We start from the raw sequence: 11,416 nt of genomic DNA, 5'->3' as shown, positions 1-11,416 counted from the left end.
TTTGCAATTGCCACTGAAGTCTTCTTCATAAATCTTTCCTGAGGCTGATAACATCAAGCATTTTCCCTACAGTTTTTCAAAGATTTTTATTGTTTCATGCCTTGGATTTAAATCTTTCGGCTATTCTAGGGCCTTTCCCTTCCAAAATAAATTTTGGAATAAACTGTTTTATATTTATTATTAAACTCCTGCTGAGGTTTTAACAGACCTTATGGTAAACCTATAGATCAATTTGTGGAGGAGTGATATCCACAAATGTGGATGTGATATAAAGTGATATATCTTTATATTCTAAAGATATATTCTAATAGGGTATGTCTCTCCAGTTAGAAAAAATAGGATATGTCTTTCTAATAGGGTATGTGTCTCCATTTAGAAAAAATAGGGTATGTCTTTCTAATAGGGTATGTCTCTCCAATTAGAAAGACTCAACAGGGCAGTGCCTGTGGCTCAGTGAGTAGGGCGCCAGTCCCATATGCCGAGGGTGGCAGGTTCAAACCCAGCCCCGGCCAAACTGCAACAAAAAAAAATAGCCAGGCGTTGTGGCAGGCGCCTGTAGTCCCAGCTGCTTGGGAAGCTGAGGCAAGAGAATCACGTAAGCCCAAGAGTTCGAGGTTGCTGTGAACCGTGTGACGTCACGGCACTCTACCTTAGGGAGGTACAGTGAGACTCTGTCTCTACAAAAAAAAAAAAAAGAAAGAAAAGAAAGAAAGACTCAACATAATAAAGATGTCAATTCTCCCCGAATTGATCTATAGGTTTACCATAATGTCTATTAAAACCTTAGCAGGATTTTAATAATAAATAAAGAACACTTTATTCCAAAATTTCTATTGGAATGGAAAGGCTCTAGAATATCCAAAATCTAAGGCATGAAACAATAAAAATCCTTTTTATTTTTGTATTATATATACCAAAATATGTATTATTTATTTTGTATATATATATATATGTATATATATACAGTCTCTTGCCTATAATCCTAGCACTCTGGGAGGCTAAGGTGGGTGAATTGCCTGAGCTCATGAGTTGGAGACCAGCCTGAACAAAAGCAAGACCCCTGTCTCTAAAAAAATAGCTGGGCGTTGTGAGTGGTTCCTGTTGTCCCAGCTACCTGGGAGGCTGAGTCAAGAGGTTCACGTCAGCCCACGAGGTTCACTTCAGCCCAAGAGTTTAAGGTTGCTATGAGCTATGACACCATAGCACTTTATCCAGTGCAATAAAGTGAAACTCTGTCTGCAAAAATAAAAATAAAAAATAAAGTAAATTAAATGATTAAGAAAATACATGAAGTGTAGGGTAGTCTATGACATTTACATCTGTTTGTCCATTCTATTATTCTTTCTTTTGAGAAGAAGGTCCCAGACTTTTTCTATTACTATTTTCTTTCTAGAAAGCTTTCTTTAGCCATTCTTTAAAGGTAGGTTTGCTAGCAATGAACTCTATTAGTTTCCCTTCATTTGAGAATATCTTTGCTTTCCCTTCATTCCTGAAGGACAGTTTTCACAAGATACAGCCTTCAGAGTTGATAGTTCTTTCAGCATCTTGAAAAATCTATCACTTCCTCTGCCCGCATTGTGTCAGATGAGAAATCCACTGTGGTTCTAATTGCTCTTCCTTTTTGGGAAATGTCTCTTTTCTCTTTAGTTGTTTTAAAGGTTCTTTTCCCCCCATTGTTTTTAGTTTCCAATCTTTTATGCATCTTGAATCAATTCTTGTGAGTGGAAAAAGGTGCAGGTCCAGTTTCAGTCTTTTACATGTAGTTATCCAGTTCTCCCAGCACCATTTATTAAATAGGGAGTCTTTCCCCCAGTGTATGTTCTTGTTCGATTTTCCAAAGATTAGGTGGCTGTAAGATATTACTTTCATTTTATGGTTTTCTATTCAGTTCCAGATGTCTATGTCTCTATTTTTGTGCCAATACCTTGCTGTTTTGATCACTATGTCCTTGTAGTACAGCCTAAAGTCTGGTAGGCTGATGCTCTGGCTTTGTTTTTATTACTAAGAATTGCCTTAGCTATACAGGTTTTTTTCTGGTTCCATATAAAACAAAGAATTATTTTTTTCCAAATCTTGAAAGTATGATGTTGGTATTTTAATGGGGATTGCATTGAATCTGTAGATTGTTTTGGGGAGTACAGATATTTTAATGATGTCGATTCTTCCATCCATGAGTGTGGTATGTTCTTCCATTTGTTAATATCTTCTGCTATTTCTTTTCTTAGGGTTTCATAATTTTCTTTATCAAGGTCCTTTACCTCTTTCGTTAGGTATATTCCTAAGGTATTTCATTTTCTTTGAAACTACTGTGAAGGGAATTTTGTCCTTGATTAACTTCTTATCAGAAGTAGAGGCTTATGACTTGTGGACATTAATTTTATATCCTGAGACATTACTGTATTTTTTGATTACTTCCAGGAGTCTTGTGGTTGAGTCTTTGGGGTTCTCTAAATATAAGATGCTTATTGTCAGCAAAGAAGGAGAGTTTGGCTTCCTGTTATCCCATTTGGTTCCTTTATTTCCTTCTCTTGCCTGACTGTATTAGCTAAAACTTCCAGCACTATGTTGAATAATAGTGGTGATAGAGCACAACCTTGTCTGATTCCAGTTCTAAGCGGAAAAGCTTTCAGTTTTACTCCATTCAGTATAATATTAGCTGTAGGTTTTCCATAGATGGCTTAAATTGGTTTAAGAAATGTGCTTCCTATGCCCATTTTCTTCAGGGTTCTAATTAGAAAAGGATGCTGAATTTTATTAAATGCTTTTTCTGCATGTATTGAGAGGATCGTATAGTCTTTGTTTCTGCTTCTGTCGATAAGGCGAATTACGTTTATGGACTTACATATGTTAAACCAGCCTTGCATCCCTGGGATGAAACCTACTTATCGTGATGAATGGTTTTTTTTAGTGTGTACCTGTAATCTATTGGCTAGGATTTTACTGAGAATTTTTGCATCTATATTCATTAGTGAAATTGGTCTGAAGTTCTCCTTTTTGTTGGTTCTTTTTGTAATTTTGGTATCAGGGTGATGTTGGCTTCACAGAATGTTGGGGAAGATTCCTTCTCAAATTTTTTGAATAATTTCTGCAGTATAAGCTCTTTTTTGAAGGTTTTATAGAATTCTGGTGTGAAGCCATCTGGACCAGGGCTTTTTGTTGTTGTTGTTGGGAGACTTTTTATTGTTTCTTTCATCTCAGTTTTTGAGATTTCTTATTCAAGAGATCTATTTCTTCTTGATTAAGTCTAGGGAGAGGATATAAATCCAGGTATTGATCCATTTCCTCCACATTTTCAGATATCTGGGCATAGAGTTTCTTGTAGTACTGAGAGACGATCTCTTGTACCTCCATGGCATCTGTTGTTATTTCTCCTTTATCATTTCTGATTGAGGTTATTAGAGATTTTACTTTTTTATACATTACAATGTGTCTTGGAGAGGTTCTGTTTCATTGAGATGACCTGGGGTTCGATATCCATAGGAAAGGAGTGTGTTGGGGTCTTTAGTAAAACTTAGAAAGTTTTCCTTTATGATGGTATCTAGGAGGGCTTCCATTCCTTTGGGACAATCTTCTTCCCCTTCAGGAATCCCTATTATTCATATATTTGAACACTTCATGGAGTCTTGTAGTTCTCTAAGTGCCTTCTGCTTTTTCTCTCTTCTGCTTCTTTAACTACCTGGGTTAACTTGAAAACTTTATCATCTAGCTCTGAGGTTCTTTCTTCTCCATGTTCTAACCTATTTTTGATACTTTCTACTGCATTTTTACATTCCCTGATTGTCTCCTTCATTTCCTTAAGCTCCGCCATAACTTTTCCATATTCAACATATCTCTCATCCAATTTTTGGTTCATCTTACCATTTTCTCCTCCATTGCTTTTATTGTCTTTATCATCCATATTTTAAATTCCCATTTTTTCAAGTCCATTAATTCTTTATAGGTGGAGTCTTCTTCAGTAGCTGCCTCGTGATCCCTTTGGGGGAGTTCCTCTGTTTTGTTTTTTTATGTTGCCTGAATTTGTCTATTGGTTCCTCCTCATGTGTTCTATCTTCTTGTTCACCTCCTTGTCCTCCTTTTTACTTCTCACTGCTTCCTTTGTTTTAAACAGAAATACTTGCTCTTGATAACGGTATGTTGCAATATGTCTCAGGGACACCAGGTGGCATTGTGGGTTTTAGAAGACAGCACAGCCAGAAACATCTATGGTCCTTATTCCAAACTTAGTTGCCTTGCCTTCAGTGATTGCCTGATTATTGCCTCAGCATTCAGACCCTGCTGGGTTGGGATTTTAAGGCTCACAAGGATCCTTCAGGGATAGGAAGTAGTGTCCCCTGACACCAGTTCCCATGGAGTGTGGGAGTCCCTCATTCTGTCCCAAGAGTGGAGTTCTGATTCCGGCAGGTGGAATTAAGATAGCTGTGCTTTAGGGCCCTGCTAAGACTTTCTCCTGACCTTCCCATAATGGCAGTCCCCTGGCCCCCAAGACTTTCTCAGTACGGCTGCCTCTCTAGCCACCAAACCTATGGCAAGTCCACTCTAACTGGCATTCAAATCTGGGTGCTATATACTGTTCAAGTCCACCCACTCTTCCAAGCTTCCAGTCAATGTGCAGCTTCCCCCAACAACTGAAAACTCCAGAAAGGCTTCCTCCCATCCAGGCCCTCTGTGGGTGGCCAGTTGTTCCCTGCTGATCACAATCACTTGCCTAATTCATCATATTTCCACCACTTCAGATCATACACTGTATCCAGCTCACCACCTCCTCACTATGCTCCCTGAGTTATGACTCTGAGTAAGGTCCTCACACCAGGTACATCTGGGTTCTCTCTTTTCCCCCCAGTCATTCTAGAAGAGTGCAGCTGAATGATCCTTCTGGTCTGCCATCTTATTCCACCCTCTGCCAAAACAATTTTTAAAGAAAAGATTAAAGCAGGAGTAATCTCTCTTCCAGGTATAAAGTCTTTATCATTAGCTACAGTAATTAAAACAGTGTGGCACTTGTAGAGAGATAGTTACATATATAATGGAATAGATTGGAAATCCAGAGATATTTCTATACAAATATATCCAATGAATTTTTGATGAGGGATCAAAAGTAATTCAATGGGGGAAAGTGATAGCTTTTTCAATAAATAGTGCTGGATGTATGCATCCATAGCAAACAACAAACAGACAAAAAGTCACAAAAAACCCTGGACCTAGTTTTCACACTTTTTACAATGTTTAACTCAAAAATAGATCATAGACTTTAATGTAAAATTTAAAAAAGCTTCTAGAAAAAATAGAGGAAAGTCTTCAGGACCTAGGTCTAGGCAAAGAGTTCTTAGACCTAACACCAAAAGTACCACCCGTAAAAGAAAAGATTGATTAGACCTCATCAAAATTAAAAATTTTTGCTCAGTGAAAGACTGTTAGGAGTATGAAAAGACAAATTACGGACTGGAAGATAATATTTACAAATCACATATCTGACAAAAGAATTGTATCTAGAATATACAATATAAAGGACTCTCAAAATCCAGCATTTAAAAACCCAAGAATCTCATTAGAAAAAGTGCAAAAGATATGCATAGGAAAGAGGACATACAGCAACTGAAAAGATGTTCAACACCATTAGCCATTAGAAAAATATCAATTAAAACTACATGAGGCAGGTGGTGCTTGTGGCTCAGTGGGTAAGGCACCAGTCCCATATACTGAGGATGGCGGGTTTGAACTCAGCCCCGGCCAAACTACAACAGAAAATAGCCAGGCATTGTGGTGGGTGCCTGTAGTCCCAGCTACTCGGGAGGCTAAGGCAAGAGAATCTCAAGCCCAGGAGTCGGAGGTTGCTGTGAGCTGTGATGCCATGGCACTCTACTGTGGGCATTAAGCATATGGCATAACAATATTCATGCATTTAAATAGCATATAAAATAACAAGATCTTCTGTGGATCTAATATTTATCACCTTTTTAAAGTAGTAAATGAGTGAAAATGATATTTCTTTCCTTTTTTTTTTTTTGATAAATTGAAGGGCTGGGCGTGGTGGCTCGTGCCTATAATCCCAGCACTTGGGAGGCTGAGGCAGGTGGATTGCCTGAGGTCACAGGTTCAAGACCAGCCTGAGCCAGAGAGAGACCCCGTCTCTAAAAAACAGCCAGGTGTGGCAGGCTCCTGTAGTCCCAGCTACTTGGGAGGCTGAGGCAAGAGACTCTAGTTAAGCCCAAGAGTTTGAGGTTGCTGTGAGCTGTGACAACGTGGCCCTCTACCCAGGGTGACAAAGTGAGACTCTGTCTCAAAAATAAATAAACAAAAAATAAATAAAATGATATGTCAAGACATCTCTTTTTATAATCTTATTATAAATAATAAATAAAATGATATGTCAAGACATCTCATGAAAATGTTTTAGAACTAGAGAGCAGTGGCAGCTGTACAACACTGTATATATACTAAATGTCACTGAATTACATGACCTAAAATAGTTAATTTATATTATATGAATTTCACTTCAATAACAAAATTAACTGGGAGGGAGGCAGAGATCTTCTCAACAGCTATGACAGCACAGGAAAATATCCAGCTGACATTGCCACTGTAATAGTCCCAGGGGCTGCTCATTCTGCTGGATTTGTTACCTCTGTTCAAAATGGCAGGAAATACTAATTTCTTCCTCAGTTCACATCTTCTTCTTCCTGAATTGTATACACAGATTCCTTGGTGGTACATAGACCCACCCAAGAATAAGAGCCATTGCCTTGGGGCATGACAGGACTCTAAGAGGAAGGAACCTAGGTCCCTGAATGACTATATGGAAGACAATTACCTGCCCAGCAGGAGCATCTCAATGAATTGCTAGCAAGAAATAAACTGTTAGTGTGTTAAGCCACGGATTTTAAAATCTGTTTATTAGACCAGCTATCGTTACTTTGCACCAATAAATCCTTATTTCTGGCTAAATTATTTTGAGTCAGGTTTCTATTTTGAATGAATCCTAATAAATTCAGATGGTGGCCCACAAATCAAGTTACATGTGAAAAAACCTGGGGCTTCTGCCACAGGGGCTCCTGGGTAAAACCCTCAGCGGAGGACCCACATCCTCTGCATCTGTTCAGATTTTTGCCTTCAGCACCACTGAGATTCTCATGGAGACCCGAGGGCGGTTCTGGATCAATCCATGGCCCACAGAGGAAAAGGTTTGGGATGAGGGCATCAGTCCAGCGTGCACCCCTGCAGGTGTCCTCAATTAAACTCCATTCCATAGCTGGCACTCGATGGTTTCCCAGGGGCCTGGGAAATCAGGCTGACAAGGTTGATTTCCGAAAACTTAACAAGCCTTGTGTGACCTGCTGTGACGAAAAGTCATCATTCCAAGCCAGGTGTGGTGGCTCATGCCTGTAATCCCAGCCACTCAAGAAGGCTGAGGCTGAGGTGGGAGGATCCCTTGAGCTCAGGAGTTTAAGGTCTGCATAAGCAATATAGTTGTCCCCTAAACTGTTGAAGGGAAATCTCCATTATAAACATAATTCAGATTCCTTGCCTAGGTCAGCCTTTTGCAATCTAACACCTCATATCCCACAATAAGCAGCAAGGTAACTCGAAATGTTTTTCAACCAGGGAAGTATCGGTGATTAATCTGCCTGTAGGCCTTGGTGTCTTGTGATGTCTGAGTGGGAGGAATTGCTGGGCTGAAACCCAGCTCCACCCAGTTGTGTGCACAGCTAGTGCCAGGCCCCTTCTAGTTGTTGAGGCCAACACCCTGGTGCCATTTCTAACTCCCCTCTGCCTCTCGTGATTGTCAGAAAATCCTGGAAATAATACAATGAATATAATACGGTGTGCAAAACAGACTGGATGTTGTTTTGCTCTTTTTGTTCCAGATCTACAGTGGATCCACTGATTTAAAATTAAAGGTTAATTCATCTGAAATGGCATCTGGTAGTTGAAGAAAGACATACAGAATATACTATTTGAAATGTGATTAATATACTGTTCAAAACCAAATTTGTCCCATTTTTAAACTTTTTAGACATGGATTAAGCTTAAGTCAGACAGTCCTAAAGAGCATCCAACATTTGGACTTGTAGCCACAGGAGTCAATGGGGACAGCTGGGTCGAGGTTTTCTTTCTTTTTTCTTTTTTTTTATGACAGAGTCTTGCTCTGCTGCCCAGGCTAGAGTGCTGTGGCATCAGCCTAGCTCACAGCAATCTCAAATTTCTGGGCTCAAGTGATCCTTCTCTCTCAGCTGTAAATGTAGGTGCTTGGCCTGGCTAATTTTTCTGTTTTTAGTAGAGACTGGGTCTCACTCTTGCTCAGCTGGTCTCAAACTCCTCAGCTTAAGGGATCCTCCAGCCTCAGTCTTCCAGACTGCTAGGATTACAGGTGGGAGCCATTTCTCCTGGCCTTTGTTTTGTCTTGTTTGTCCTTTTAAGGCCAAAGCATTGTAATCAATTAAAATGCCTGTTTTGGGGGAGTGTGGCTGGAGCAGGGACAGGGATGAGACATCCAGTTCCTTCTTCATATCTTTTATGTTTTAATTTTTTCAAACCATGACTACAAGGATTTTTTTCACAAGTTACTTTTATAACAACAAAAAAGTGGTTTAATGTTTTAAAAAGTAACATATACTTGGTTGGGCGTGGTGGCTCATGCCTGTAATCCTAGCACTCTGGGAGGTTGAGGCAGGAGGAATCCTTGAGCTCAGGAGCTGGAGAACAGCCTAAGCAAGAGCAAGACCCCCATCTCTACTAAAAATAGGAAAATTAACCAGATGACATGGTGGGTACCTGTAGTCCCAACTACTAGGGAGGCTGAGGCAGGAGGATCTCTTGAGCCCTGGAGTTTGAGGTTGCTTTGAGCTAGGCTGATGTCATAGTATTCTAGCCTGGGTGACAGATTAAGACTCTGCCTGAAAAAAAAAAAAAAGAATAACGTAGAAGGCTGGGTGCAGTGGGTGGCTCATACTTGTAATCCTAGCACTCTGGGAGGCCAAGGTATGTGGATCGCCTGAGCTCAGGAGTTTGAGACCAGCCTGAGCAAGGGCAAGACCCTCATCTCTAAAAATAGCTGGGAGTTGTGGTGAGCACCTATAGTCTCAGTTACATGTGAGGCTGAGGCAAGAGGATCAGTTGAGCCAAAGAGTTTGAGGTTGCTATGGGCTATGATGCCACAGCACTCTACTGGGGCAAGAAAGTGAGACTCAGTCTCAATTAAAAAAAAAATTATAATGTACATTTAAAAACAGAAAGTGATTTGCTGCCTTTCCCCTTCCCAACAATTCTCCCAGATGAGTCTTCAGGGACTGTATCTTAACTCTGAATGGAAAGCCCCATCTGTTTCCCTCATTCTAAAATGCCTCTGTTGAGGTGTCTCCTCTAGGCACCACACCCTGGGAGAGAAGCATCTGGAAGGAGGTCTGTGAATATGGAGGTGAAGGCTTGACAAGAATGTGGACCTCAGGCCTCTTCCTCTCTTTCTTCCAGCAATAGTAGCCTCAATTTCTCTTCTCCCATTCTCCCACTTTCCATATATGCTTTGACATTGAAGAAAACCCAGCTCCTGGAGTGGACATGGGACAACCATCTGGCAAGGGTATGACATCCCTCTGAACATGGTGTTTTATTCAGGGATGGAAATGAGAGTCAGGCCCAGGACATTTACTGGACTGTCAAGGGAACCCTTTCCTCTTTCCCGTGGGGCTTGAACCTTGAAAGATGTGGCAGCACCTGATGTTATGGAGGTGAGCAGGTCCCAGGCGTCCTCAAACTCTGGCCCGCGGGCCACATGAAGCAGTGTGAATTGTATTTGCTTCCGTTTTGTTTTTTACTTCAAAATAAGATATGTGCAGAGTGCATAGGAATTTGTTCATAGTTTTTTTTTTTTTTAAAACTATAGTCCGGCCTCCAGTGGTCTGAGGGACAGTGAATTGGCCCCCTGTTTAAAAAGTTTGAGGACGCCTGAGAGTAGCATTAGCACCCAGATCAAGCCACACCTGAAGCTGATAGACTCTTCCTGGGCTTTTAAAGCTATTTGAGCCAACTAATTCCTAATATAGGGAAGGTATGATTAGGATGTGAAACTTTATTCTACCAGACCCTATTTGAGTAAAACTGTGGCCTGAGGCCCAAACAAGGAGAGATGACAGCCAGGATATATGCATCACTATTTGAAATGTGATTAACATAGTTTTATTTTTTATTTTTCATTTGTTTTTGTTGCAGTTTTGGCCGGGGCCTGGTTCCATCCCACTACCCTTGGTATATGGGGCCGGCACCCTACATACTGAGCCACAGGTGCCACCCATGATTGATATACTTTTAAAAAATAAATTTGTTGTGGCCAGATGAAGTGGCTCAAGCCAGTAATCCTGCCACTCTGGGAAGCCAAGATGGTTAGATTGCTTAAACTCAGGAGTTGGAGCCCAGCCTGAGGAAGAGCGCTATCCCATCTCTAAACATGGCCGAGTGTTGTGCTAGGTGCCTGTGGTCCCAGCTACTCGGGAGGTTGAAGCAAGAGGATCGCTTGAGCCCAAGAGTTTGAGGTTGTTGTGAGCTATGACACATGACACTGCGCAGGGTGACAGAGTGAAATTTGGTCTCAAAAAAAAATAGTAATAATAAAATAAAATAAAATGAAATAAATTTGTCCTGTTTCTAGACTTCGTAGATGTCTGGATTAAGCCTTAAGTCAAATAGCCCTAAAGGGCACCCTACATTTGGACTTGTAGTCATGGGAGTCAGTAAGTACAACAACTAGACTTCCCCTCCTCCATACACATATGTCAGTCATAAGAAAGTAGCTCTTCCTGGGCAGATGAATTAGAAAAAGGCACCCTTTTCTCTAGGCCAGAGCACAGAGGGCCAGGGCACAGCACTCACATGGGGAGGAGAGGCCCAGCAGTGTCCTTGGTACCGCATAGGAGTGAGAAACTTTAGTCACCAGTTCTGGTCCTTGGTCACCAAGCCTCCAGCCCTAGAGAAGAGGTGTTAGACTATTCCATCTAAGTGGCTCCACAAGGTCCATATTTCAGGGGCATCAGACATCCTCTAACAGCTTATCTTCTCATGCACTTTCCTACTGGAAGAGGATTCATGTATCTTCCACCAGCAACATTTTTGTCACATAGTTGTTCATCTTGTCTTGCAGATAAACCGTGGGACCTGCTTCACTCATCAGTCTCCTGTGAATTTTAGTTTACTGCAGTCAGTCTGAACAATACCCACCTCTGGGGACCCTGACAATTCCAGGTCCTAGACTCATAAAGTCATGGTCCACATCTATTTTAGTCTATCTTCTGTTTTTTATAACAGAATACCCCAAACTGAGTAATTTATAAGCAAAGGAGTTAATTTCTTACATTATAAAGGTTGAGAAGTCCATGGTTGAGTGACAGCATCTTGGGAGGGCCTTCTTACTGGTGAGAATTCACTGCAG

The sequence above is a fragment of the Nycticebus coucang genome, chromosome 17 (genome assembly GCF_027406575.1).
Source record: "Nycticebus coucang isolate mNycCou1 chromosome 17, mNycCou1.pri, whole genome shotgun sequence".
NCBI classification, from domain to species: domain Eukaryota; kingdom Metazoa; phylum Chordata; class Mammalia; order Primates; family Lorisidae; genus Nycticebus; species Nycticebus coucang.
The sequence above is the reverse complement of the archived record's forward strand: the minus strand, read 5'-3'. Positions refer to the sequence as shown.